This window comes from Apteryx mantelli, chromosome 2 (assembly GCF_036417845.1).
Source record: "Apteryx mantelli isolate bAptMan1 chromosome 2, bAptMan1.hap1, whole genome shotgun sequence".
In the NCBI taxonomy this organism is placed as follows: Eukaryota; Metazoa; Chordata; class Aves; order Apterygiformes; family Apterygidae; genus Apteryx; species Apteryx mantelli.
In genome coordinates, this window is record NC_089979.1 from 99,568,799 (window position 1) to 99,596,206 (window position 27,408).

At 37.5% G+C, this 27,408-nt stretch overlaps 1 long non-coding RNA gene across 1 annotated transcript in view; it reads right to left on the minus strand.

Annotated features, from left to right (window-relative positions):
• Positions 1-19,086: 19,086 nt before the first annotated feature.
• Positions 19,087-27,408, minus strand: part of LOC136991395 (uncharacterized) — a 60,728-nt gene continuing 52,406 nt past the window's right edge. Inside the window, exon 3 of the long non-coding RNA XR_010883594.1 lies at positions 19,087-19,112. This is a non-coding gene — a long non-coding RNA (uncharacterized lncRNA). The remainder of the gene's footprint in view (positions 19,113-27,408) is intronic.

Here is a 27,408-nt window from a genome sequence, read left to right on the forward strand (position 1 = left end):
ATTACATACAGTGAGCATTTATGTAACCAAGTACAAGCAGAACTAGTTTCTGCAGCTGTCCATAAAGGCTCTAGAAGTTGCTGTTTATCCTGGGGAGGTACTTTCTTCCACAAGCAAACGCTTCATAATTTTCATTGCTTTATGATTGCCAAGATGAGGGCAAATATGGGATCCAGTCACTGGCTCCACTTCTCCCAAGGGGGCAGAATGACAACAGGGTTAATTAGGCACGAGTCCAAGCGCTTTGATGTGCAAATACAAAACTCAGGTTCTTTGTTGACTGATTCTTGGGAAAGTGACATCAAGTTACAAGCGACATTGGTCAGCACGGGTATAAAATCCAGCTATTTGTTTCACAGAATGGTGAGACAGAAGATGTCAGCTGCTTTGATCCTGCGGCTCACTGAGATCACTGTCACCTACTGAATCATTAAAGCCACTTCTTTAGATACTTTATTTTTCCCTTGGAGATCTCTTGCGCAAGCTGTAGTGAAATCTGATTTGGTACAGATACTAGTAGGTTCACAGCCCACAGTCACATTATATGTTTGAAGGCTATCATGTAGAGTGATAATAAGACATTACATTTAATGAGATGGGCCCGGTAGGACAATTAGAAGTTAACTATATAGTACATATCTCCTTCAGGTTCAAGTAAGTGTTTCTATAAAGGTCTCAGAAGTAGCAGTACCAGCAGGGAAATGGATGCACAAAAATGAAAGGAATCATATGGAAATTTATCACAGATGTAATGGAGACTCAGGTGTCTATTCACTGGAAACATCAACTCTCAGTGAAAATCAGTGAGAAACAGGTGTTTAACTCATCTTTCCGTCTTTGAAAATCTCCCAAGATAATGCGAAAAATAACTCAAAATACAGAAGACAGACTTCTTATCTGAAGGAAAAAAATCTATTTGGGAGAAAGAAAATGTTTCTCTGGACTGTGTCAGAGAAACTTCCTTTTACTCACTTCCTTTTAGGAACAATCAGAGATCATTTCATGTCCCTAATTTACCATCTATGTGGACAGAGTGACTATTCTGCATGAATAACTCTACCCATCAATATCTTGGAAAACATGAAATTTCAAAGGTACTTTTCACAGTATGTCTCCCAAAAAAGAATCATTTATTTGAGAAGCACAGGTGGTATAAAAGTAAGATTCTCTGAACCAGAGCATCCCATAGGAGCAAAGTTTCCTTTGAAAGATGAGCAATTGCATAGAGACTTCTGTTTAGGCTTACCTTTCTTGGAATGGCTAGTGGGGAACCTCAGCTATTCAGAGGAAAAGATGCCAAATGCACATGAATCAATCTCAGAGATGCCAAAGACAAATAAATTAAAAAAGCAGAAAAAGGGGAAGATGGGAAGGTGATGACAGAAAGACACTCCTCTGCTCTCTGGAGTTATTCTTTGGCATTATGTGCTAGAAGAATGTCTAAGAAGCGGAAAAAAATTTGCAGATATGCAGTATTCTTTCAGTCAAGTAAATACAAATATGAACACCATAAACAAGATATATACCAGATGGAAATATACAAAGAGGATCCTTTTAATTTTTAAATAGTCTCTTTTCCTGGTAAACCCAACTAGAACAGGAACTCAAGATTACTTTTTCTTTGACATGTGGAGGAAAAAATAACAGCTCTCACTAAAAGTAACTGAGTATTTTCACTGAATTCACTCGCTGTTTCTGAACATGACTGAAGTACTGTCTGCTACCTAACCAAGAAATCTTTGAGGGAGAAAAGCCTTTGGTCATCCTTTCACTAAACATAGGAGGCAAGGTTTTCCTTCAGGTAATAAATTTAGCCCCAAGTTGGGCTTGCTAACCTATTCTCTAATGGTAGCCATGTCAGGAGTACTATTATCCCTTTACCAGGCTAAAGTAAAGTCTCATGTAACATATCAGATACTTCTGGGAGAAAAGGGGTGTTATTACAGCTTACAAAGCATCAAAGGTAAGACAACAGGAGAACTTCTTAGCTCTGGGTTGATTGTGTGGAAATTTGTCAGCTGATACACACTTGACTCTCAAGAACTTTTCCTCACTAAACCATGTGGGCCTGGGGAAGCTTAAATTGCTTGGAGAAAGCTGGAAGGAATCCTCTTTATTCTGTGCCACTCAGCAGCTGGGAAGTTAAAGAGCAGTTTTCACAACTACCTATGATTTTGAACAATTATTTTGATGTTCCTATTGCTTTCAACCCAAGGTGATTACAGACAGTGGCATATCACTCTCCAGGGTGGAAAGCTACTTCAAAGACCTGAGAATGGGAAAGAATACAGTCTTGCTGTACTGTCACCCATGAGAGAGGGAATGGTCCTTTCCATCTAATTTGCATTCCAGAAAAAAAGTTATTTCGATTGTGATTAATTTGTTAATGGTAAGTTGGCTGTTGCATGTCTGTGTAATTCAACATGGCAGTTTTATAAAATGTTATGAGACTTTAGATCTTGCTCAGAAGAAAAATACGTTCTTTGGTTAACAGTCCTATGTAGATCAAATAAACTGTTCAACTAAGTCCTGGACTTCTCATGTGATAAAAGGTTGCACAATGAGGTCTGTGAGTAACAAACATTTATATACCACAACCAAGGTACAAAACACTTAGCCTGACATATCATAAAACATAAAGTGGTGAACGGACAAATGAATATTGACCAAGCACTCCCAAAATTGTTCTTCAGCAAAGAAGAACTGAGCTGGCTCTTAGTTACAATGGTTTGACAGCAGTGGGACTGCTTAACCTGAGTGGAATTCGTCCTCGACTACTCCAGAAGAACACAGCAGAAGTCCCCCTGGCCTACATGCACTGTTTGTGAACCATCTACTTTCTCTATATGTCTTTCAAGGCATCAGTTTTACTTAACTGAATACACGCTGTCTTTTCAGACTGTCCTCAGTCAAGTCTCATTAGATCAACATATCTGCTGGTGGCCATTTCTCTCTCTGATTTGGATTCTGTTTCTGAACAAAAAAGCTGCTTGTATTTTCCCAAGCATTCACAACGCCCTGAATAGGCCAGTTACCAGTGGTTACCCTAGCAGCATTTAAGAGCAGTCTCTTGCCATCTTAACTTATCACCTTGTTCCATGCAGAGTTCCATGGGGTGGAAAAAGCAAACCTTCCCAAGTAATAACACAGATCTGCAGAGCTAGGGGCTATTACTTAACAACCACAGAGCTCTGGCTATTTTTCTCTGATGCTCTCTGTTGTTATCTGTCTATTCCTTTCAAAGTGGAGCACAATGCATATCACAGATGTGCACTCTGATTACTCAGCAAGATTAAAGAATATCTTAAAAGCACTTAGTAAGAGTTACAAACAAATAAATATTGGCTCCTCAAAGATTACTGCTTTGGACCAGGGGCTGGCTGACTTACGCCCACTGACTAGCATACTTTTCATTTGAGTTCAGTGAGATTATTTAGAAGACAACACAGTATTCAGCATGAGTAAATTTTTCAAAATGTAGTCCTGGGTTTCAGTTATTGTATAGTCTTTTCTGCTCTCATTTCCAAGACTTACTCTTACAATAAAGGACTAGTTTCATTTTCTTCAATAAAACTCTAGTGTCCTCCAATGCAGACTGTTCAGATCTGACCATAGCAAAGGTTTTCACAGATCTGTAGTGGCAACAGAGTTATTGTTACTGCCATTATTGCCTTCCTGGCTTCATTGTTAACCAGAACTGGGGCTTTTATAATGTTATTTCTACTAAAGACATAGATTATAAGCATATTGCTGTAAATGTTATCCTATACACTTAAAAAAAAGACACCAAGTCCTGTTTCCCCAAATGCAGCAGAAACAAAAGCAAGCAGTTTTTTTCTGATCAGTTTTTCTACTCCAACAGACCCTGTGCCCAAAAAGCCTTCCCTCATTCCTCCTTTCAGGACCACACTCATGGATTTACGGACTGGCTCCTTCTATAGACAGCAACTGGCATTTCTGCTGCCAAGCACAAGCCACAGCCTGGCTAGTTTACCTCTACATTTCATTCTGCCTAATGCCTCAGGTCAAGCCTTCAACTAGTACTATTTAGCCACATGCAGCAGCTGTTTACTCCAGTTCCTACTCAAAAAAAGAAGGTTTGTACATCCATATACTTTAATAGGTGTGCTACTGTGTATAGATCTGAGATTGCCTGCCTTTTAGCTGGCATAATGCTATGAATTCCCTCTAGGGTTCTCCTCTAGCTGTCCACATCTTCTGGCTCACTTGCATAATGCTGACAGAACTAATCTTTATGAAATAAAATGCCTGTTTTTATACACATACTTGTTCACCTTTTTCTCCTTTAGAGAGAAAGAAATTTTCCTGTTTTGTAAGACACTTCTATTTTTGCTCATCTTAGCAACTCTTCACTTTTTCTGTTGGTTCTTTCCTCTTGTTACATAACTCAGTTGACTGTTGACCATTTTATAGCTCTAGTGCTGTAATTATATATTTTATTTTAGCAAAGATTTTAGCACCTATAGTTATGACTCTAACATTTGTTGCCCAAATGAACACTTCATTCTTTGGTTTTAGCATATTGCTCTTCAGTATGTATGTCTTGTTTTCATGCCTCACAAAAGATGCCTGATTCCCTGAAACATTCCATGTATATTTTCATCATCGGTTTTCATCTTGCCATGGTCCTGCAAGGACACAAACACTAACTTAAAATTATCATCATCCTTTCATTAAATTATATTTTATTATTTACTACAAAAAAAATATAGCCTACGTATCAGTCACAGAAAAATGTTTATGCATACAGTTTTGGGGCCTAAGTCCTCTACGGTATGTTACAAATCCATACAATGTTTCCAAATGTCTATAGTAATGGACAGATGTGTAAAAGTGCCTGCCCTCAAAGAACTCCTTGTATTGCAACATCACTAAGGAAGTTCACATTCATTGTTTATTCACATAAGTGAAAGCAGTAACATATATGAAGAACCAATACAAATATTAGGGAAAAAAAACCCTCACACAGGTTAAAAAGCAACAACAACAACAACAACAAAATCCTCTGCTATTCTAAATAATCAGTTTTATTTTCAAAGAATTTTCTAGAACTAATGTGTCTGCAGGCCAGGAGCAGAACAACTCTGAAACCACAGGAAATGTAGACAGTGCAAAAAAACCCCCCAATAATCTGTACTTCCATTATACTTAAATACTACCTTTTTAAAAGTCAGGTGAGGCTCAGATGTGCATAGGTTTTTAGATGTCCAGTTCCTATCAAGTGTCTTGCATGAATCTGAAGATATAATTTCTTAAGTTTGAAAAACTACTTATCTCTTAGCTTCACAATTACCATATGTTGCACTACATCACATAGCAATGGGAATGTCTACAAATACAAGTATGTGTTTCAGATTAGTATTTTCACTTCTAAGGCCTTCATTGTTTTTATACACTCTTATAGCATTACTGTAATAGACAGCGCGTTCTGCACCGGTCTAATGGGCCTCACTGCTGCCAGAGCTCAGCCAGACTGGCAGCGCATATACACTGACAGACTTTACAGTGGGCCCAAATGCTCCTGGGCCTTACCATGACCCTACAGTTTCTCCTCATGAGAGATGAGGAAAGTAATTTTTGTTTGATTTCTCATTTAAAATCTGACCTATCCAATCTTGAACTCTGAAATACAAAACTGTGCAATTCAAATACAGCCGAAGTCATAAGAACCATAGTGTTATTTAACAATGTGATATGCCCTGTAATCCACAATAACAGTAGTGTAATTGCTGCATCTGAAATATGTTACAAACAGTCTTCCTTCACCACCTTTTGTATGTATTCCCATCTCTGCCTAATTACATACACCACCATCAACTAGGCAAAGAGGACAGAGAGCACCAGGCAGCTGTTCTCATTCTAACCCTGACAGTTCAAGTAAGAATGAGGCAGGCTGAGCTCTCTCTCACATAAACTGTTCTGATTTCTATTTTTTCCCACTGGTGTTTATCACTGTAAGCCAGGCAAATTCTTCAGTACTCCCTTTAATGACACAAACAGGGCACAAGACTGCTTCTGCACTTAAAATTAGGTATGTGATTAAATAATTCGATACATCCTCATATCTCAGTTCAGTGGAGAGAGTGTGTTAACCTACTTCACTTTGCTGGTGCATGAAAAATCCCAAGCCATAACAGAATCTTTAAAAATAAATCTAGTTAGTAGCACACCAAATATAACTGATAACTAGATACGGAAAATTTTATTCTTGCATGTATCAATAATCCATGAATGGCTATATGTAGATACATACAGAGATGCCCACGCATACACACATTGTGTGGTATTACACTGTACAGCTGGTATCAACAGAAAACAAAAACTATTACTTTGGAGAAGACTTAGACAAACAGCTTAGACTACACAGTGAAAGCTGGGAGAGATAAATCCAAGCTTAACATACTCCTGTCATTCCTTCTACACATTTACAGAATGGACTGGATTCCATAACTCAGATATTGAGCTGTACTTATGCAATAAAACTTACTTCATTCAAGAAGCTACTATAAAAAAATGTAGTCTAGCCAAGTAAGAGCCTCAGAATTCTGCCTTCTCCATGGAGCTGTCCATATGCAAAAAACATATTGTTGTACAGCTTAATGGAAAATTCCTTCTGTTTGTATGGATTAGAGTCGAATAATCTATCCATCTAGCAGCACAACAGTGGGGGGATACAGTAATATAAATTATCTTTGGATTATTGTTTCTACTGTAATTACTGAGGCTCTTGTTTGCTTCTTATTTTATTAGTAGAAGCCAGTATTGTTGTTACCATGGGGGAAAAAAAAAAAAGTCTTCCCTAAATGAAAAGGCTTTCAAGCAGTAAGCCTTGTATCTCCATCAGTGCCAGTGGTATAAATACCAGAAAGAATGACAGCTAATCCACATGCACTCAGAAGAAAAAGTGAAAAGGCCAGTTACATGCTCTTGTCAGTGCTACTCTCAAGCACACCTATTAGCTTGCAAGACCTTCAGACAATCAGACAGTAATGAAATGAGTAGGGGGAGGAGAAGAAAGGAGGAACAGGATGGATAAGAAAAGGGACACCAATAAAATGTCATCCCCCATTCACGTAAACAGAAAAAGCACATTTTAAATGGAGCTTTAAAATGTGGCTTAAATAATTTCAGGACTAAAGATCTCTCTGTACTATATCAGCTTCTCAGGATCACAGTTTGTCGGGTTTTTTGTACTCCCCTATCTCCTTTCCCTCCTCCCCCTTCTGACTCCCCAGCATTGTCAGCATTTCTGTCTTGGCAACATCAGAGCAAACAGAGAAGGGACTGAAACAAGAGAATCACATAGAAGAGACTGTTCTGGCAGAGAACTATGCAGTAGTGCTTCACTAATCCAGCACACGCAAGGTATTACTGACTTGTATTCTATTAAAAAATATTAGCACAGTGAAAAAATATCTAGTGCCAAACTCCAAGGGCTGCTGTGCTCCAAGTGAAGTCATCTCTTACAGCCTTCACCTCTCATCCTCACTCTGCAAAATGAGATAAATGGGAGAGGCCATAGCTTTTGTTTGCCTAATAACAACTTTAATTAAAAAAAGAAATATTCATACAGAGCCAGCATACTCAGTAATTTGATTAGCCAAGCCAGACTGACATATGTGTTCTCTCAAACTGTGATTTAAGTTATAGTGTATCTATGCATCAAAGGGGAGCTTTGCTCTCTTCTCTAACAGCTGTGGGATCAAAGCACTGATTGACAATGCAGTTTCCACAGACATATAAACAAGGCACTTAATTTCTTTAGGGTCCTTGAAGAATTTCATCTCCTATGGAGGAATCCTGCCCCTGATTACATGTGAGGATTCCACTGACCTTTTCATTTAAATTTCCGCGTTCACTCAAGGGAGAAAAAATGGTCCTGAAGCTTGGCAGTCACAAGGCTCTGCAGTTTTTTTAAAAGTACCACTTTCACAAGCTTTGTCATGATTTCAATACCCATAAACAAAGATCAGCACGCTGGTGTTTGCAAAATGAAGAAACTGTCTTTGGTGAATCTGTCAGTGCAAATATCGTTGCATTAGTGTTTTGTTAAAGCAAGTTATTATTTAGTGAATCTCAAGGCTAATATAAGACTTCCAGAACCTATCTTCAAATCCTCTTACATTTGTTGAGCAATACCAGACAGGCGAGATGGAAATTTAAAGAAATATTTAAATAAAGCTATATTGGATCACTGACACCTGATATTTTGTAAAAAATAAAAGTTTCTCAGTAATACCTATATGCTGGATATAACTGGCAGATAGGGTGAGAAAAGAAATGTCTATTGTCACCTTATTCAGCTATCCTTTAAATTCCCCTGGCTTAAAGCATGATGGACACACAGATTTTCTTTTGCAAAAGGTCCATTAAAGTTACTTTATTAAACACTTTTAGAGCATTGAGGAATTATTGCTCTGCAAAGATATTAGTCTTTTCAACTATGCTTGAAGAGTGTATTCTGCAGCCTTAAAAAAGATGGTATTCCTCTAGCTATTTATGCAGAACGTACGTAAGATTCCTATGGGACAAAATTTGCTCACAAAACAAGTACAAGTCATGATTACCCCAAAACTGTTAGTAAGCCTCTTCTCTACAGAAACAACAAAGACCTACCTTCTCCCCCCCCCCAAAAAAAAAAAAAAGGAAAAGAGACATTAGCTATGCAACTGAACATCAGCACCATGCTTATTCTAGCCTTGGGTTCTGACCAATGTCCTAGGAAGAAATGAACAACTGAGATTTAAGATGCAACCATCACTAGTTGAACCCTCTCTTTTCCCACTGCTCCAGGATGTTGATCTCCCTGTGGCAAAGCTGCCTTTTCTTTAGTGGCTCCAGTTGACAGCCTGGTATATTAATGCAATAGTAGCTAAAGCAGGTATGTTGGACTGTGATTTTCAGTGGCTGAAGCGCTGATAATGCTCCCTTCTATTATTTCTGCTAGGGGCAGTAACCTCTGAAGGATGGATGACACAGACCATAGGATACTGTAAGTTTTTATGCTGCTGGAGCAAGATATATCAGAGCTTGGTCCGTGTCCTTTCTTAGATTTGTCATTTTTACTATTAAAACCTACAGTTGGGCCAATTGCCTCTAACAGCGTTTGTGACAGTAATGGCCCCAAAAGAGGAAAAGCCTTGAGGACACCATGATCTCTTGACAGTGACTTGAGCGAGGCCTGACAAATGGGTGGCATTTTGTTCTCTCCCAGATTCTTGAGGAGCTGTGTTTGCTTGGACATGTCGTAGTTTGATGCTGGCACAGATTAGCATCAAATTACTGCTCTTCAGTAGATGTAGTAGATAACTAAGCTGACAGAACACAATAAATTCCCACTGATGGAAACTTCTCCATACCCCTGCCAAACATTCCCCCTCTGTACTGCACCCACTGACAACATCAATACCAAGAAGCCTTACACTCCTTGCATCCTCTTTTCTTCAGTAATCCATTTTTTAAAATTTTTTTAAAGGTGTATTTGCCCTCATTTGTTTCTAATCTATGTGGCAATAAAGAATATTCAAATTCAGTGGAAAAAAACCCAAATACTATAAACACAAAGCAGGCTGTGTGCATATAAATATGCTATTTTACTGTTAGACAGAATGAAAGACCAGGCCACTGAGGAAAATAAAGATATTGCTCAAAACATTACAATGATTTTTTCTAAGATGAAAATTTCAATGCAATTTATGATCATCTTGGGATGGCTACTACATGGAAAGGAAAAGCAAAAGAAAAGGAAGTTTGTTTTTTTAATATGATTTGATTAGTCTCAATGACCCACATTAGGACATGACATTAGAAAGGCATTTGCTTTCTTTTGCAAAATGAAACAAATGCTGTGTTGCAAAAATAGTCAGCATCTTTAAGCTCTGCTGCAGAGAAACCTACAGTAGCATGGCCATCTGTTTTAACTGAAAGGTACTGTTGGGTACTGCACTACTGAGAATTCATGGAACAACTGAGTATATTGAAAAGAGAAAAATAAGTCAAAGGATGATAAAAAAGGAGGTTGTAGGTTTTGTTAAAATGTTTACTCTCTTTGGTATACCACGTCCTATTGGTTAAATAGCACTGCAACCTTCTTTCATTACATCCTACAAATTTTCTTTTGGTCTGATTTTTCTGCAAATCAGCAGGAATAAAGGAATTTGTCATTTGGTATTTTTTTTCTCTCTCCCCAAAGTGGTTCAAAGCTTTCAAAGCTCATGTAGCTGTGCCACTCACAAAAATTCCAGAAACAAAACACAAATTGGCTTGTCTCCTTTAGTGAGTCAGAGAATATTTTGAAGTTTGACTCAAAAAGTAAAATAAAGCCTTTGCAGTTCATCTTATATTTTCTTTTAAATAATTTAATCTTTCAAGCATTATATTCTACTCACTTGCTCTAATTCATTCATTTAATTTTCTTATTTTTTATTGATTATGAATGTAGCAATCATGAACCAAGCTGGTATGACAGTCCCAGTGAATGAAATTCAATGCTAAGGTTTTATATTGGTGTTCAAAGTAACATCCTCTTTCTATCCAGGCTAAGCATGTCAAGGGCAATGGCAGCAACAGATTCCTCCACCACTGTGACCAGTCGGAATTCAGCAAGAATTGGGGCTGTTTCAGCTGTGCCTTTTGGTGCCATTTACCAAACAATTTATCATTTATCTATGCAAAATAATGACAAATACTTAATTATCTTTTTTTATAGCCATTGCTAGCATAGGTGTAAATACTAGGGCCAGATACCAGAGAAACAGTTAATGCCAAAGTAAAGGGGAATCAGACTTCCTATTTCTGAGCATAATGGAGAATCCAGGACCCTTCACAACTCGGGACACTCAGAGGTCCTAGTGAGGAGGCTAACCAGGGAACTAAATAGTCCCGGGTGTAATCCTGGTTCTGTGGTCTAGATACCTCTGTGTGAGGAGCTGAAAGAACAGCATCAGATCCCATAGGCCCACTTGTCAAAAGAGCTCAGCATCTCACATTTCAGTCAGAGCAAGTTCATCTTTCTGAGTATGTGACTGCATGAAAGATGCCTTCATTTAAACAAAGAACCTCATTATGCTTCCATTACAGCCACTGTAAACCCACTGTATGCCTATATCACAGAATCACAGAATGGTTGAGGTTGGAAGGGACCTCTGGAGATCATCTAGTCCAACCCCCCTGCTCAAGTAGGGTCACCTAGAGCACATTGCACAGGATCACGTCTAGGCAGGTTTTGAATATCTCCAGAGAAGGAGACTCCACAACTTCTCTGGGCAACCTATAGACGCAGACCAGCACAAAACTGATCTGAAGAGAGAACCAAGCTCACTTGTTCATTACCAATATGTTTTAGCTCAAAAGTAGTCTTCTTCCTTAGGTACATAATACATTTTCAAGGGCTGAATGCAGCCATGACATTTGATCAGGAGCTGTACTGAAGGAATCAAAATCTCATCCTCATTTAGTGACGAGAAGGTAGATGCAACAAACAAAGCTAACGGGGAGCATGAATGATCCATGTGCAGCCCAAAAATGGCACAGGAAGGGTTAACACTTTCAGCTAGCAGTCCATCCACCTTCACTACAACATTTTTACAAGCCCATGATCTATGTTCAATATGAAAGGCATGGCATGCTCTCCCCAGCATTTTGCCAACCCGACCACCAGTCTGAAATCTATGAAACTATTTACAAATTGCTAGCTTTGAGTTTTGTCTTGAAAAAATATAGCCCCCTTTACCAGTTTGACTTAAAACCAAAAGGTTTTGTGTAGCATTACCTTACTCAAATGATACATTAATTCCAAGTCTTTTGATGTAGTTTAACCTCCCTGAGAGGTGAGCCTTCTCAGAGTACTTTAAAACGTAAATGATGAGAAATCACTATACATTTCTAAGAACTAAAGGCCAATGGAGCCTTGCAGGTCCAGGTTTTTCACTAACATTTCATACTTAAATGAAGCTTCAAAGTCTTCATTATTCTGATTAGAGGAAGCATCGTATTTGCAATCAGATAATCCTGAATCAGAGGCTTACTTGCACAGAAAAACAAACTGGGTCATCAAAGTCAGCTGTATGCTTGCAATTTATATTCCCCTGTGAACATAAATAATGCTCACAATATATTCAGGAGAGGTACCCTAGAAAGTAATATAGTCGAGGGCAGAAGAAAAAGCAGATACATGACTTAGATACATGTCTAAAGTCATCTGTACATGACTTTACAGATACATGACTTAGAGCCTCACATGGGTGACACCACTTTTCTTTGTCCAGTTAGGTTTGAGAATAAAAAAAAGTATATGGCTTCCAAACAAAGAGGTCTCAGAATCCTCTATCAGTATAAGGAACTTACCTTATCCTCTGATAACATAAGAGGTAACCTCATCTTGGTAGGGGGCTCTACATATCTAGGCAAAGGAATTCTTGACTGACAGGAGACACTGGTTACCTGGTAAGCTCACTGCACTTACTCACAGGGCTGTTGTGAATTAGTATCCTCACTTGAAAACACACTGTGGGGCAGCACGAAAATCCTGTCCTGGTAGTCTAACACAGGGTATGAAAGACTGGTATTATCCACACATGAATAACACTTTCTTTCCAAGGTGTACTTGAACCCTCACATCTCTCAAAGCTGCCTAGCAAATAAATGGTGTCCTAAAAGCAAGTGCCTGGTAGAGTATACAGAATCCAACAGAGGTCTTATATACAGGCTACTATCTCTCTAAACTTTCAAGATGATGTTTGATCAGGTATCTTGATAAGCCTTATAAAATCAGCTCCCAGACTTCCTACAGATCTGGGAACACAGCAAAACCAAATATTTAAGTCTTTTTATCTATTCATGATGAACTTCATTGTCAGTATTGCTTTTCTGTTCTACCCTGACTTATTCCTTAGAATTCATTTAGAATGAGAAGGTCTCCTAAGAATAGCTATTCACAAATAGGGGAAAACTTAAAATGTTAGAATCCTCTTATGTTATGCATCTAAAATTATTATCAATAACGGGTCAGTAAATAACATGCATTGCCCCTTAGGTCTGGCAACCAGGGAGTACATCTCTCAAAACTTTCATGTATTGGCATAAGAGGACCTCTTTGACAATATCTTTCCATAGGCACCAGAAGTCACCACATTTCCATGGCAGTGACCCTAGTCTGCAAGAATAGTCTCTGAGGCAGCAAGGAGGTTAGCTGTTCTCCAAAATCCAGCTAGACACAGACTGCAGCATATCTAAAGAAATGCTTTAGACATTGAAATGCTCAAACTTGTCCAGATTCCAGGTCCTGCACACTCTGGAAGGAATATTCCTCAGGGAATATCTGGAACCATTCATCTGGATTGACAAAGAATTTGCTGTTGTGTGCAGTCTCAGGGCAACCTTCAAAAGAAGCACAGGCATATACATTGACCTTTACAAGACATGAAGAACAGCCACAATATTAGTGGCAAGTGCTGTTCAAACATTTCTAGCACAGAAGCAATCATAGCTGTAGGCTAACATATAAATATAAACTACCTATTAACAGTTGAACACAATTTTAGACTCCAGTTTGTCTCTTTCTCGGCTACCTGCTGCAGTATGTTGTAGCAGTATGCAGCTTACAACTCAGTAAGCTGACTCATGCAAAAATTAACAATGTCTAACAAAAGAACTGAACCACATATATATCTGTAATGCTTGAATGGTAATTCTCTGGATACAATGCCTTGATCTTAACAACATTGTGCATTCTTCTCCACAAAGGAGTCACACTTTTCTCTATAGAGCAGCCCTGGACTCCAACTGTGCCTTGCTAATACATTTGTTGAAATACTGTGCAATAGTTTCCCCACAGCTAAAGCAACTGGCGGAGAAGAATTTTAAAGTAGCCATAGGGAGGTACTGTGCAAAGCAGTTCATGTCTAACAGCAAAAGAATTACATAAAGGACAGACTTCAGATTTTTATTGCGTTGTTGAGGAAGAAATTCGATACACATTAACAATAGGCTGACTATGTGCAGAAAAAACAAACAAGAAAATTCTTGGCCCAAAGATATAACTAGGAGGAAAACTTGCCTACAGCCAAAGCCATAGAGATTATTTGAAGCCTGATTTAAAACATATACTTTTCCAACAATCAAGAGTCTATCAGAATATTTTAATATAAATATTGTGCTAATAAATATTCTGATTGATCTTTTTAATGTACATGTTGTGCTAATAGAGAGAGAGCACACCATTACTGCAAGTCTGGAGTCTTCCCTTAGCTATCTGATATTGGGTGCAGAATTTATTGAGTAATAAATTGCCTACTGGCAGTAGGCTCACAAAAGCTCAATATTTCCTTATTAGTTTCTCAAAATTTTGCAGCATAATAATTAGGCTTTGACTGGAACAGAGACATTTTCACACTTCTTCAACATTCTGCAAAACCTCGATGAACAATTTCTTGAAGTTCTGGCTGTTCTCAACTGAAGTATATTCTTATTTGTTAAGACCCATAAGACTTACACTTGCAAATCTTGATCAGACAAAAATATTTAATATTTATGAGAAATTTTGACCAAGTAAAGCATACAGAATGAAGGCCATATTAAATATAGCTTGAATGAATATTATTTTATACAAAATTTAAACAAACAACAAAAAAAACCTTCTCATAAAAATGTAAGATACCTCAGTCTCTTAAAATTATGTTATTACTTTAAGTCTGTCTGCCAGGGAATAAACTGACATATTACATGGAACTTGCATAAGCTGAATAGGTCTGAAAAAAAAGTATTAGCCAACAGAGTGAATGTGGATCATAAATCACATTTCTAGTTACCTCATCACTTTTAGTGAGTAGTTCTCTCAAAAGCCTCAAAAGGGCAAAACTGTATTTTAGATTAGTGGTATAAATAAATTTAGCATACAAAAGAAAGTCATTCTAGTATTACAAGCATGAAAACATAAAACTCCCCAAAGTTCCAAAGCCTTTTGCACAGTTCAGCTACAGATTAGTTCAGCTTCTGCAAGGATTTATTTTGGAAATGCTGATAGACACTGAACTATTGTATAAGAACAAGAGATAGCTGATTTAATCAAGGGCAGATTAACTCTTCCTCTAAACATATACAGAGTATCCATAAGCCTTTTCAGACTTGGACAGTCTTCCTTCTGACATAATATGAACATAAGTAATTAAGCATATTCATACTTGACCAGTAATTAATTACTTTTCTCAAGTGGAAAAACACCTCCAGTTCCGTATCAGTCACAAGTACCAATCTTAAGATGGTTCCTTCAGGACTCTTGCTCATATCTTAAACCATCATGCAGTACGGCACAACAGAAGGTTGGTCACTCTAGTCAAGGTGTGCTATCAAACTGTCATGAGAAAAACCCTCAGTGCCCAGCTGCATTACAAGTAGCCACAACTAGTGTCATCAGTCCATAGTCTTAATAGAAAATTATATGCACACTAAGCACCATATCCATCCCAAACTAATCCATCCCTGTCCCCCCACCGATTCCAAGTTTCCATCTAACCATTTGCAAACTATTAAAAGTTAATGGAGACTGCATTTCTTTTCCTAACAGGTGAAGCCTATAGCGTACTACATCCACACACACACAGATGAGGGTTCTGGTTCAGATGGTTTTCTCAATCTTCCTCTCTCTACCAGCTAGGCTTTCATCTTTTTTCTAAGGATACCATGTAGTATCTAAGCAGCACAACTGGGTAGGAAGTGCACACAAATTAAAGGATGTGAAATCTTTTGCTGCATCTGACATAAAAGATGGGCACATCATATAGCTTCTTTAAGCTTCATTTTCTCCACTGATAAAATGAAGATAAAAAGACATTAACCATTCTTAGTAAACTGGTGCGACAACTATAGATGAATCAAACTATTAGCAACAAAACACAAGGAATGAGCTGTGGAAACATGACCTAGAACAATACAGGAAAAAGTATTATCCATGAGCATGACACACAAAAGCCTGAATAGACTAGTGCAAGGTCAGAGGAGGTAGGCAAAACTGGTGAGTACCCAATTCAACTAGGGTTATAGGATAATCAGGGAAAGAGCAGAAGATTGTACTGTTCCAGCTGGTTTTATTTACAGAGATAAAACTGTAGCTGTGAGTAGACACAAAACCAATTCTAATACTAAGAAAAATAAGCTAATCTTGCATCTTCTTCTGCATAAATCTAAATCAATCCTGAGGCAGTAAATACTATGAAGCTATTCCTTTCAGCTTTATCTTTTCCCCATTTTATCAAAACCAGGTCAAATAAACTATCCATTATATGCCTCATATCTGTAAGTAAAACATCTGAATTATCATTTATAACAAACACACTGTCTTGCTTTTAACACAAAACTGATTTTAACTGTTCCCTTTCCAACTTTAAAGCCCCAAATAGTTAAGGTAATAGTAAGCAGTGTAATACACACAGCATTAACTTCAATCCATTTATTCATTAAATAGCATATTTATATAGACCTGCTCTAAAGTGCAGCTTCTGGGAGATGCTAGCATGGGAGTTTAAGTGGATAACCACCAGAAGGGGTTTGATCCTGCAGATATTCCACACAAATAATAGCTCTTGTTCACTTCATCAGCAAAAAGACTCACTAAACAAGTGCAGATTTCATCCCACATGAATTATTAGCAGTAGCAATTTATTCTGAACAAGTCATCTCATGACTTTCTGTTGTGTTGTATTTGACACCAGCTCAGTACAGAACATTACCTGTATGCATTTGACCACTGCCTATGAGGCAAAAAGCAAATGACAAATCCAAATCCATTACATTTTAAGAAATCAAATTGTGACCAAGTCGGGATGTGCAAGGGAGGCAGAGAAGTATTCTCCAAAATCTTTTAAATTGGATTCATAGTCATTCTGAATGTCTTCTATTAAATACAGGACTCCCCTTAAAGGGGACCTGCAAAGAACACAAAACTGGGTTGGTATCTTCTCCTGTTCCTTTATCTTGGAAAGAACTGAAGGAAGAACTATAATATAGGAGAATCAATTTTTCAAGGATTTTCCATTTTCCTACTTTTTTTCACTTGAAATTCAAAGTTGGGCTAACTTAGTAAACTACAATGACAAGGCAAATCATGAAAAAATGACAATATGAAAACCAGGAAATAGAGGTTGGGTAACTAAAAGAAAATTTTGGTCAGACAGTCAAATTCTTTGTTTCCTTAAAAAACTGCAATTCCAATGATTGACATTTTGAAGAAAAGATTTTTTGTTAACACTTTTGTCCTTCAGCTTAAAGTGTGAGAACTTGCAATACACATCTTTAAGACTTCCAGCAAGTATTCCAAAAACAAGAATCAGAACAGGTGTTTCTGACGTTTCTCATTTTTAAATGAGTAGGGGAAAAACACATCTCTGAAACATAAAAAAACCTATCCAATCTTTCTTATTCATTGAAAGACAGCAAAGAGGAAAAAGTTCAAATGGTTATAAATCACCGGCTGGTCACCTTTTACTGAATGAACATTTACAAATACAGTGAACAGATGCATTGTTATTTTATAAATGGATTTCCATCATTACATACGGAAGACCTTGAATTTCATCTGACCTGTGCGCCTTACGGTAACATAGCTACAGCAAAACTAGATTCTAAATTCATCAATATCTGAATAGTCTGTGAAAGAAATAATTACAGCAGGCTCTTTTGAAAGCAGCAATATTTAAAGACGAAATATAAATAAGAGCTTAAATGACCCTGTTAGTGCTGTTCATAGCTCATTTCTAATGTTATGTGAACTCGTACTTGAAAACAGGGAAATGTATCATTTGAAATTATGAATATGTCCTTCCATCCATACAAAATATCTGGAGTCTTGCTTTCTATGAATAGTGCTGTATGCACCTCACTATCTATCCCAGAAAGCAGTATCTGCAGACATGTTGGCATAGGTATGTAAGCATACTGATCATGCGGTGGTCATGCATCACAACAGTACATCTTCCACGCTCTCGGTACCAGAATTTTGCAATGTTGCCCTTATCCCTAAGAGAGAAATAGAACTCCTTAGTCACCTCACAAAAGTTCAGTTGCTCATGCTTATGATGACCAAAATAAGTTCTTCCATCTATAATTCTCCAGCATTAATACAATATACCCAATTATTATGCTTTATGTCAGGGCAAAGAAAACTTATGCCTATGGCTTGATTTGTTCTGAAAATCTTGGAAAAGTGTGATAAATTTTCCACAAATTTTTGTGATGTCTTCCCGTGAGGTCTTTTAAGTGTCTATGGTATATTTTGAAGAGGAAAATGACCCTAAAAATGCCTTCTAGAACTGTTTGTGGCAATCCCTTAAAATCATTATTATGCAAAATGTGATTGCAGTTCCTTGCCCTCATGAAGCTGTGGCAGGCTTTGCCATTGATCTAATAAAGTCAGGATTGTATTCAACCCCTCAGTTTTGCAGCACATCCATATAAAGCTTGAGTATTTAACTCTGAATACTGATTTATAACCCAAAGCACATACTGAAATAACCCCCAATAATCATTGTTACACTGAAGACACTGAATCGTTGTTGATTTCAACTGAGAATCAAGCAAAACAGAAAAAACAAATTAAATATTCAGCCTTTGCTTACTCAAAATGATATGACCACCCACTGCCACCATCACAAGCCAGTACAAAAGTTCAGCAGACCTGCTCTATGGTCATTTCTGTGTCAAATCCTGAGCTGAGTGTAAAGGCAACCTCTAAATTTTGTTACGAATGTACTATCATCCCATCCAAATCAGATGGGGAAAAAAAAAAACAACACATGAGCAGCACTTCTCACCTAAATGTTGCAGTCTTTGAGCATCTACTACCAGCAAGGAGTTAGAGGCATTCCTGAAGTCCATTAATTTCACTGTGAATTTGAAGCCAGTTTCACAGGGAGCTATTGGGAGACCAGTGGCTAGGGCTTGGGGAAAAAAATAATTTGAAATTTCTCGTTCAATAAGAAAGACTTATTTTAAAAAGCCTGGAAAACATCCTTGGAAGATTATTTTTCAGTAGAATGACTGAAAAATGAAAAAGTCAGGGGATATTTCTTCATCTTTGCTTTCTTTGATTACCTTGTTCTCTGAAAAAGCAGGAGAAAAAGGAAAAGGAAAAAAGAAAAAAAAAGTGAACAAAAGGTATCATCATTATTTCTAATTACACAAGTAGAATATTTTAAATGTGTGCAACTTTTAAAACAACTACATTAGAATGTACTGTAAATCAAACTTAGCAATTTAACTTTATTAACTACTCACAAACATGAATGAAAACTTCATTATCTAGTCACATACCGATAATATACACTTGCTGCAATTAAACTTGACACTTGAATATAGTCCCACATATTGAAAAAATGACTGGCAACACGATATAATATTTGAAATGCTAGGCTGCAAGCACTAACTTTGTCTGCAGGTTAGTCTTCCATATCAAGCTATTATAGTTTCATCTATAAACTTAACCCTTCCAGGCTACATATTCATAACCTTTAAAAATCTCTTTGCCCTATCAGCAGTTTTCTCTAAAGCCTGTGCTTTGCCAAAGAGGAATATACAAGGGTTATATGCTTCAGGTCTGAAACGCCTAGAATCAGGGAAATTGTAGCTTTTCATCCTACCAATTTACTACAGATAAAATAGATTACATATAGTCTGTCCATGTGTACATGCATTCATATGTATTTAAAACCAAATTTCTTGCTTGCACTGCAGCATTTTTCTTTAGAGGTTTATGTCAAAATCCTTGGCAAAATTCCCCCTTCTTCCCACTGTTTTGCAGTATGCTGTGAAACCGTTACCTACTGCCCATCTGTAAGGTAGCTGAATTCGAGCAAACTTCTAAGCAAGGGCTGAGGTTGTAAAGCAGTGCGTGTGCTAGAAAATGGTAAATAAATGAATGATATTATTCTGCATTCTCATTTACTAAGCCACATGATCCTAATTCAGCCAGTAGCAGAACTTAAACATTGCTTTATGATAACTATGTGTAATTTGCTATTCATTACTTCTTTATGCTGCTGATCCTTCACATTTGCTTTGCTCTTCTGATATGATTGAGAACATCTCCAAGCCAAATCTCCTGTTGCCTTCTGGCATATGCAAAATTATCTTATTTCTGTATTCATCTATCTTCAGTTTTCTATCCACAATATTGGAGCTCTGTTATGTGGCTGAAAAGTCTTACAGGCAAAAGATAAAACAAGAACTGTAATTCATGAGCAGAGTGAAGAAATGTAAGTATCTCAAATACAGGTTCCCAAGCCTGCTTTCAATTCAACTCTCAAAAGTTTTTTCTATGCTACAGTTGCTAGAGAAAGACCTTTTGATGACTGTGAAGAATCCTGAATATAACACAGATACCACTGCAAAGCAACCAACCTTGTGACAGCAGGAGTCAGTTTTGATAAAGTAAAATAAATAAATAAATAAAGCCCAGTGTAACCTTAATAAACAAGCTGTTCCATGAGGCTTAACCTGGGTAGAGACTCTTTTTCCATAGCCTTCTACAAATATGACCTAAATGCTGTCTGATCAACATGTGCCAGAAAATATTAACTTTCTATTCATACAAAAGAACTCAAGGCCACATTATAAAATATTAACAAGACCTAGTGCTTTTAGAAACCTTCACATTTTCATAGCATTATATAAACATTATAGGTGATAACTTGATCCAGATCCTGCACCAGACAATAATAGTGTTAAAGATCAAAATACTCCCAGAGAGTAACTTTGCCCCATTCAAGGCAATCAGTTTTTTCTTCCCTTGACTTCAGTGGTATGGGATTTCACCTGCAAGAGTGTGATGAATGCAACTTTTAGAATACAATGGAATTTGGGTTTAGAAATTATTACTACTGGCCTTTAGTCAATCACTGCGTATTTAAAAAAATAAAATAAAATTTAGCTCCTATCTCTGTTTATAAGACTATGCATTCAGACTGCAAGACTCTTCAGTGTCACAGCTTTGACTGCCTTTTATTTGCAGTTAGAGCATATAACAGTTCGGAATACCCACCCAAAATCAACAAACCAAAAGAAATTAACTTTATTTGGCATTAAAATGCCTAGTGAAACTCACTAGCCCTTGGTAAGAGTTTGTTTCCATAGAAGAACGAGTTGGAGACTTTCCTAGATGCAACGATCACTTCACTTTCACAAACAAAATGGAATTTACCCATATCAGTTTTTGTGACAGTATTTCAACATTTATTTTAGGAAAATTAACAACAGAGAACCATCTCCCTGATGCATTAACAGATGCACTACATACAAATTAAGGAAGGTTAAACAAATGCATATGTGAATAAGCATTATCTCTTACTGTAGGAAGGTGGTAAATTTTACAACATGGAAAAGAAATGGGTTACAAATTCCACTAAATATTTAGGTAGCAGAAGGCTGCTGTCTAGATATAAAATAAAACAGAATGTGGTTCATAGACTGAGCAACTTTAATGTAGTAACTGCTATATTATACATTACATTTATTCAGTTTGTTAGTAAACAGACCTTTATACAAAACAACTACTAGAAGTGGTTCCATTTCAGTTTTCCCCCGGGTTTCACTGTAAGAATAACACTACTAGAAGCATAAACCCAAACTGTATACAACACATTTTCCTCATAAGATTTGGACCGCAACATATAAAAATGTCCTTGATTAAAGCTCTCTGTGAAATGCAACTTGCAAATTTCCCTGTTTATTTTCTTGCCAGACATGTGCTCTACGTATATATGTGAGTCTCATCCCATCTGCATTAATCTCTGTTAATGTGTAACAGTAAACTCTGCAATTAGAGAAGTGCCAAAGGAGGGGACCAGCTGCTCTTTTGTCTGGGTAAGTCTGTGGGAGCTGGACTTTGGCAGGGAGCGCTGCGCTGCTTTCCAGCAAGCGGATCCTGGTGGAGTCGACATGCAAGCAGCCAGGCAAACCCACCGGCCCTATGGGGTGGCCAAGAACCTGCCTGAGACCTGTGGGACACGGGGTGGGCTGCGGCCTGCCACCCCCACCTTTGCTCTCTGACCTTGCTGTCTTCAGCAGAGCAGACTCCTCCGAAGCAAGCATACCAACCCTCTACACATCTGCATCTCTGTGCATGGTGCTCCTAAGGGCGTATTTACATAAATGATGTATTCTTAGATTTCTGTCCTTCCTCTGTGAATATAGAAGTTTTGAAAGGAATAGCTCCTTCCTGAATAAAGACTATGAGCTCTGTATTTTACAAATTAACATATACTCACTTGTTAAAATGTGCAAGCTTGTTTTGGAGGGTAACAGTGTATGTAACATGAGCAGGGAAAAGTCTGCATTTTTAAAAGATTATTTCACATGATTCCTTGGCTATTCTTCATGCCATTACATTTATTCTACACAAAACTATAGCCATCCTTCTTTGTCATTCTAGGCTGCTCACAGATGTCACAAAATTTATTCAACATTCTACAGTGATTCAGACAGTGCACATACACATCTGACAATTTCAATATGAATACTGAGGAAATATTATATTGTATTCCATAGACAAATATAAAATGAAAAACAAATACTCTATTTTCATCAAATTAAAAAAAGGTATTCAAGCTCAAAGTATTTGTTATATTCACAAAGTTTAGTAAAACTGCCAAATGAAAATAGCATGTTGCAAAAGTAATCAAAACAGATGCAATGAATTACAGTACTTGGGGGAAGAAAGGGATTCTTAAGACCATTTAAACATATAGTTATTAGGACCATCTTGTTCTTTTTGGTAATTAGACCATTTAAAACCATTGAATAGTGCTAGATTACAGTTCTGATGAAGATCACACCACCCTCAGTGAGGTTTTTCCATCTGTTTCCAGCTTCTGGTCTTTTCAGAGTCAATTTTTCAATATTTCATATCTCCGACTCCCATCATTATTCAGGGGCAGCATTAATATAGCCAGTGATAAAACTGATTAGAAGAAGTGGGCAGGGTGGGTAAATACATTAGGAGTGAATGAGATAAGCCACGGGGAACCAGGTTGCTTTTGTTATACATGCCATGGGAGCTAGGACCATACACTAGGGAGGATCTTATATAGCCAGCCCACATTAATGCAGCATTAGTGACTAATGGACGTGGAACAGGATTAAATCCATATGGTAATGGCACTGAAAAGGGGAAGGAGGGAGTAATAAGAAAAGAAAAATCATAAAAAGGAACAATCATCTCCTCTCAAACAGTTTTAAACCTCAATCCATCTTCTACTGAAGTAGACAGATTAGCCACTGGTTTTGATGGGAGTAGTGCTGGCCTCATTATTGGCGTCTGGCACATTTACAGTACATTACATAACCCTCTATAATGCAGTCCCAGAAAAAGTGCCTACCCAAAAAAAGGAAAAGAGAAAAAAAGAAAAAGAACAGTATGACAAGGGCTTCTATTAGTGCCTAGATTAGAAAAATCTATCTCAGTTCTTTTGTTGCCTGAAAGGCAATTGTCAGGGTCCTTGGTCCAACAGCTGATCTCTCCATTTCTCCCTTCAACAACAACTGATTGGAAACTCACATCTAGGAAAGCTGCTGCCAAGCAAAAAGAAGCCTTAACAGAACCTTCCCCATGACGCTTTTCATCTGAATTTTTATTTAATTTATTTGAAAATTTGAGTCAAACTGCATACAATTAAGATCTTGAAACAACTGAAATCCTACTGCTCTACCACAGAAAAGTTTGGAGGCTCAACGTTTCTCACTACGGTTTCATAGCCTCTCCCAGAAATCCCACATATAATCTTTTATTACTTCTAAAGGTAGTGATTTCATGGCATTAACAGAAACAAGGGCATGGCTTTCCTTGTAGGGTTTCATTAAGCGTCCTATTGGAACAGTGAGGAGGGGAGGAGGAGGTCACACCATTTCATTTCTGCCAGGATGAAGAAGAGCACTACTGCCTCAAGCTAAGACAAATTCTGTTTTAGCCAAGGAGTTTAGCTGAGCTCTCTATTGTTCCCATTTAGTGAGTCCCCTGTCCTGACATAGTAGAGTCTTCTTTCTATTTCTGCTGCCAAATGACTGATAGGACATTTCCCTTAAAAGTCTGAGGTGAGAACTGAAAGGGAAGAGGAGTCTCAGTACTGTGCAGAGGAGCACTATATGAAATAAAAATGGTGGTACCCATCTCCATGGTTCTGTTCCCATAGGACTAGGAGCCTGCTTTTCCTTTTCTAAACCCCACAGATGGCTGAAAAATTCCTTGCAGCTTACTTACAGAGAACCATAAAGTGAAAATGGAAGAATAAGCCCAAAATGAAATACCTGGATTTGAATCATTTGAGAGCTTAGAAATATTTGGAGCTAGGACGTTGATTCATGCCTACCCATACTGAAGAAACAACCTGAAACTTCTTGTATCAAGGGGATGGTAAGTCTGCTGGACTGAAATTTGACATTTGGCTTAGAGGTTTGTAATGACAAGATAAAATGTAAAACTAGTTATAAAGTCAGCATAAAAAAATCTAAAACCACTAGTATAAAACTGAAAGGGATGACTGGTGAAGATCACAGAACATGTATGGTAGAACAACAAAATGTCAGAAATATCAGGGACCTGTCACATCATCAGATATTGGCACTGACTGATGACTAACTGATAAAAATTGCTATCTTAAATGCTTTAGAGATTTGGGAAATCTCTTATTTTGGGAAGGCTTCTGCAGAAAGAACAGCAGGTTATCCACAGTGTTTAAAGAATTTGCCATTTTTTTCCTGACCTGAAACTGTACTGCCAGCCTGGGTGCAGAAGTGCATGGCGACATCCACTGATACAGCTGAATTCTGAGAAGTACCAAGGATGATAATCTGTGGTTTCTATAAATATGCTCACCACTGTGTTCTCTGGTCCCACCCAGTCTATTTTACTGCTGAATCTTTCTTTCTTTACCCTCTAATAAGTGTCCAGTCTGGCACATTTTGAGAAATCTGTCCTTGCAATGCTTTTGTGATGAAAAGGTAAGTGAAAACCAACTCTTCTATCTGACTCTCAACCACAGAGCCAGCAGGAACAGTGCTAAATTTTCTTCAGCTAAAAAATAAATAAATAAATAAATAAATAAAAACACACTGACTATACTGCCATTGAACCCACCACATTCTGAGACCTCCTGCCAAAATACAATTGACTCACAAGACCAGAATATAAATGTTTCTGTTTCTTAATTTTCACAACACACTTTAAAATGCATTTTTCTGCATACAGTTTCATGGGCTGTTAAAGAAGCACTGCTCAAGACAAAGTTATGGTCACCCAGACCCATTAAAAACATGTAACTCTTCTATTCTGAAACTGCATTTTCTACTATTGTTTTCCATTAAACTAAAAACATCAGTACTTGGGCTAGATCCAGCCTACTCAGCCACCGTATGGGAGAAGTGAATTCCAGGAAAGGAGATGCTCTCTCTCTCTCCAAATCACTGCATTTGGAGAGGTGCCTCAGATGGTGGTCAGCTGCCTAAGGTTCCCCCTTTGGAAATGGTGATAGAAGTTGTGACATTGATTAGTATCACAAGATCTGGTGCGGATACCCAAGTTTGCTTTAAATGAGCTTACCTGAGTACCAGAAAAAGTGTTACCAAGCCACACAAACTCCACACATGCTGAAAATGGAGTTAAGACTCTGATCAGAGCTCTGCCTATCCAAGCGAGCTATTTAAAACTCACTCTGATATCTCTACACAACACTAAAATCTATAGCACAGATACATTCTTAGGTCTTTGTAGAGACCAAGTGCCTTCTTACAGGTAAAGCTGCTCAACAGAAATCAATTTTTTGCACCTGTGAGTAAATAATTATTTATGACTATGTAAATAATATTTAAAACTATTAAAAAAACCCCTAGATTATAGGCCTAACCTGCCTGTAATATACAGGAAGAAATACCAAATGAAGTAAACAAGAGACACCACTCATCCTTATTGTCGAAGGCAACCCAGAAAGTCTGAAAATAAAACACAGCAGGCACCTGCATAGTTTACTCAGCAATAAACAGCATTTTTTTTAATTATGACACAGGGAAAAATATGCACAACAGGCAAGATCTTCCATCACCCCTCAGTTTTTATGCTAATGTAATGCAGGTAACTAGTAAATTATTCCTGTGCTATGTTGGTGTGAATGAGCTCAGCATCAGGTGCTTATAAAATGAAGAAAGCTATGCTCTTTATTTAAAACAAGAGAAAGCAGTACTTCTGATATCACAAAAAAAATTCTTATGTTTCAACAGTATGCAATAACTACTCTAACAGGCCAGCACATTTTAAATGTAACCTGGTGATATGCTCACTAAAGAATAAAGGGAATTATGTTATGCCATAATTAAGACTTGGTTGTCATTGCACTGTTTTACTCTGTATCATATGCATAACATTTTGCTGACTGACAGAAAAGAGAAAAATTCTCTCTGACCCTCCCAAGGAAGTACTTGCTTATTATAATGATCTCTATATTTGGGCGGATATCTTAAATCATACCTGTAAGCAAATACTAGAGTCTGCAAAACTGTGTAAAACAGAATGAAAAAGTTTACCCAACAGATAATCTGGATATTGCTGCTCATTGTTTAAACCACAACCCACCTGAGCAAACTGACTAGTTTAAAATGTGTTTGCTGACCTGGCTGAGGAACTTGAATAATTTGGATAAAAAATTATTTAAAATGATTGTAGGGAGTTGGTTGAATACTGAGGAAAAATATCATTAGAAACTATTTACATAAAATTTCAATACCTACTCATTTTAATAAACATTATTTTAAACAGAATTTGGAGTCTAATGCAAGGAGGGAAAGTCACATACAATTAAAAAAAAACCCAAAAAACGCGGATGGAGCAGGACTTCCCAGTAAGGAACATGAGCAGCACAGGTTTTGTTGAACCTTTCTGTCTTGCCCAAAAGCTACTTTAATATGTACTGTTTAATACATGAGCTGATGTATTATAAAACATTACAGATTTTTCCATAACCTAAACACAAAATCTAAATCTCTCTGTGAAAAAGGATATCACTGGTTGTCACTATTCCTCATCAGATGCAGCTCCAGTATGTTTATATGTTCTATACAGTATTTGTACAAATGCTCTGCTTCAGCGCAGAAAGCAATTATAGCTACTAATGATGCCTTTCTCTACAGGATCTGCGGATCTATAAAAGATAGCCTGATATGAAGCAAGTGCTGAGGTAACTCTGCAAACAGATTGCTTCCTACTTCACTGATGCACTACCATGTTATCCCATTCTCTCAGGAACCACATTGGATCTTATGCAGCACACTGGAAGTACTTCACGTAATAATCTGTATAAAAGTAGGTGATCCCTTTATATTTTCTCCCTTTGAAAGTATGCATGTTCAGTAAAGCAA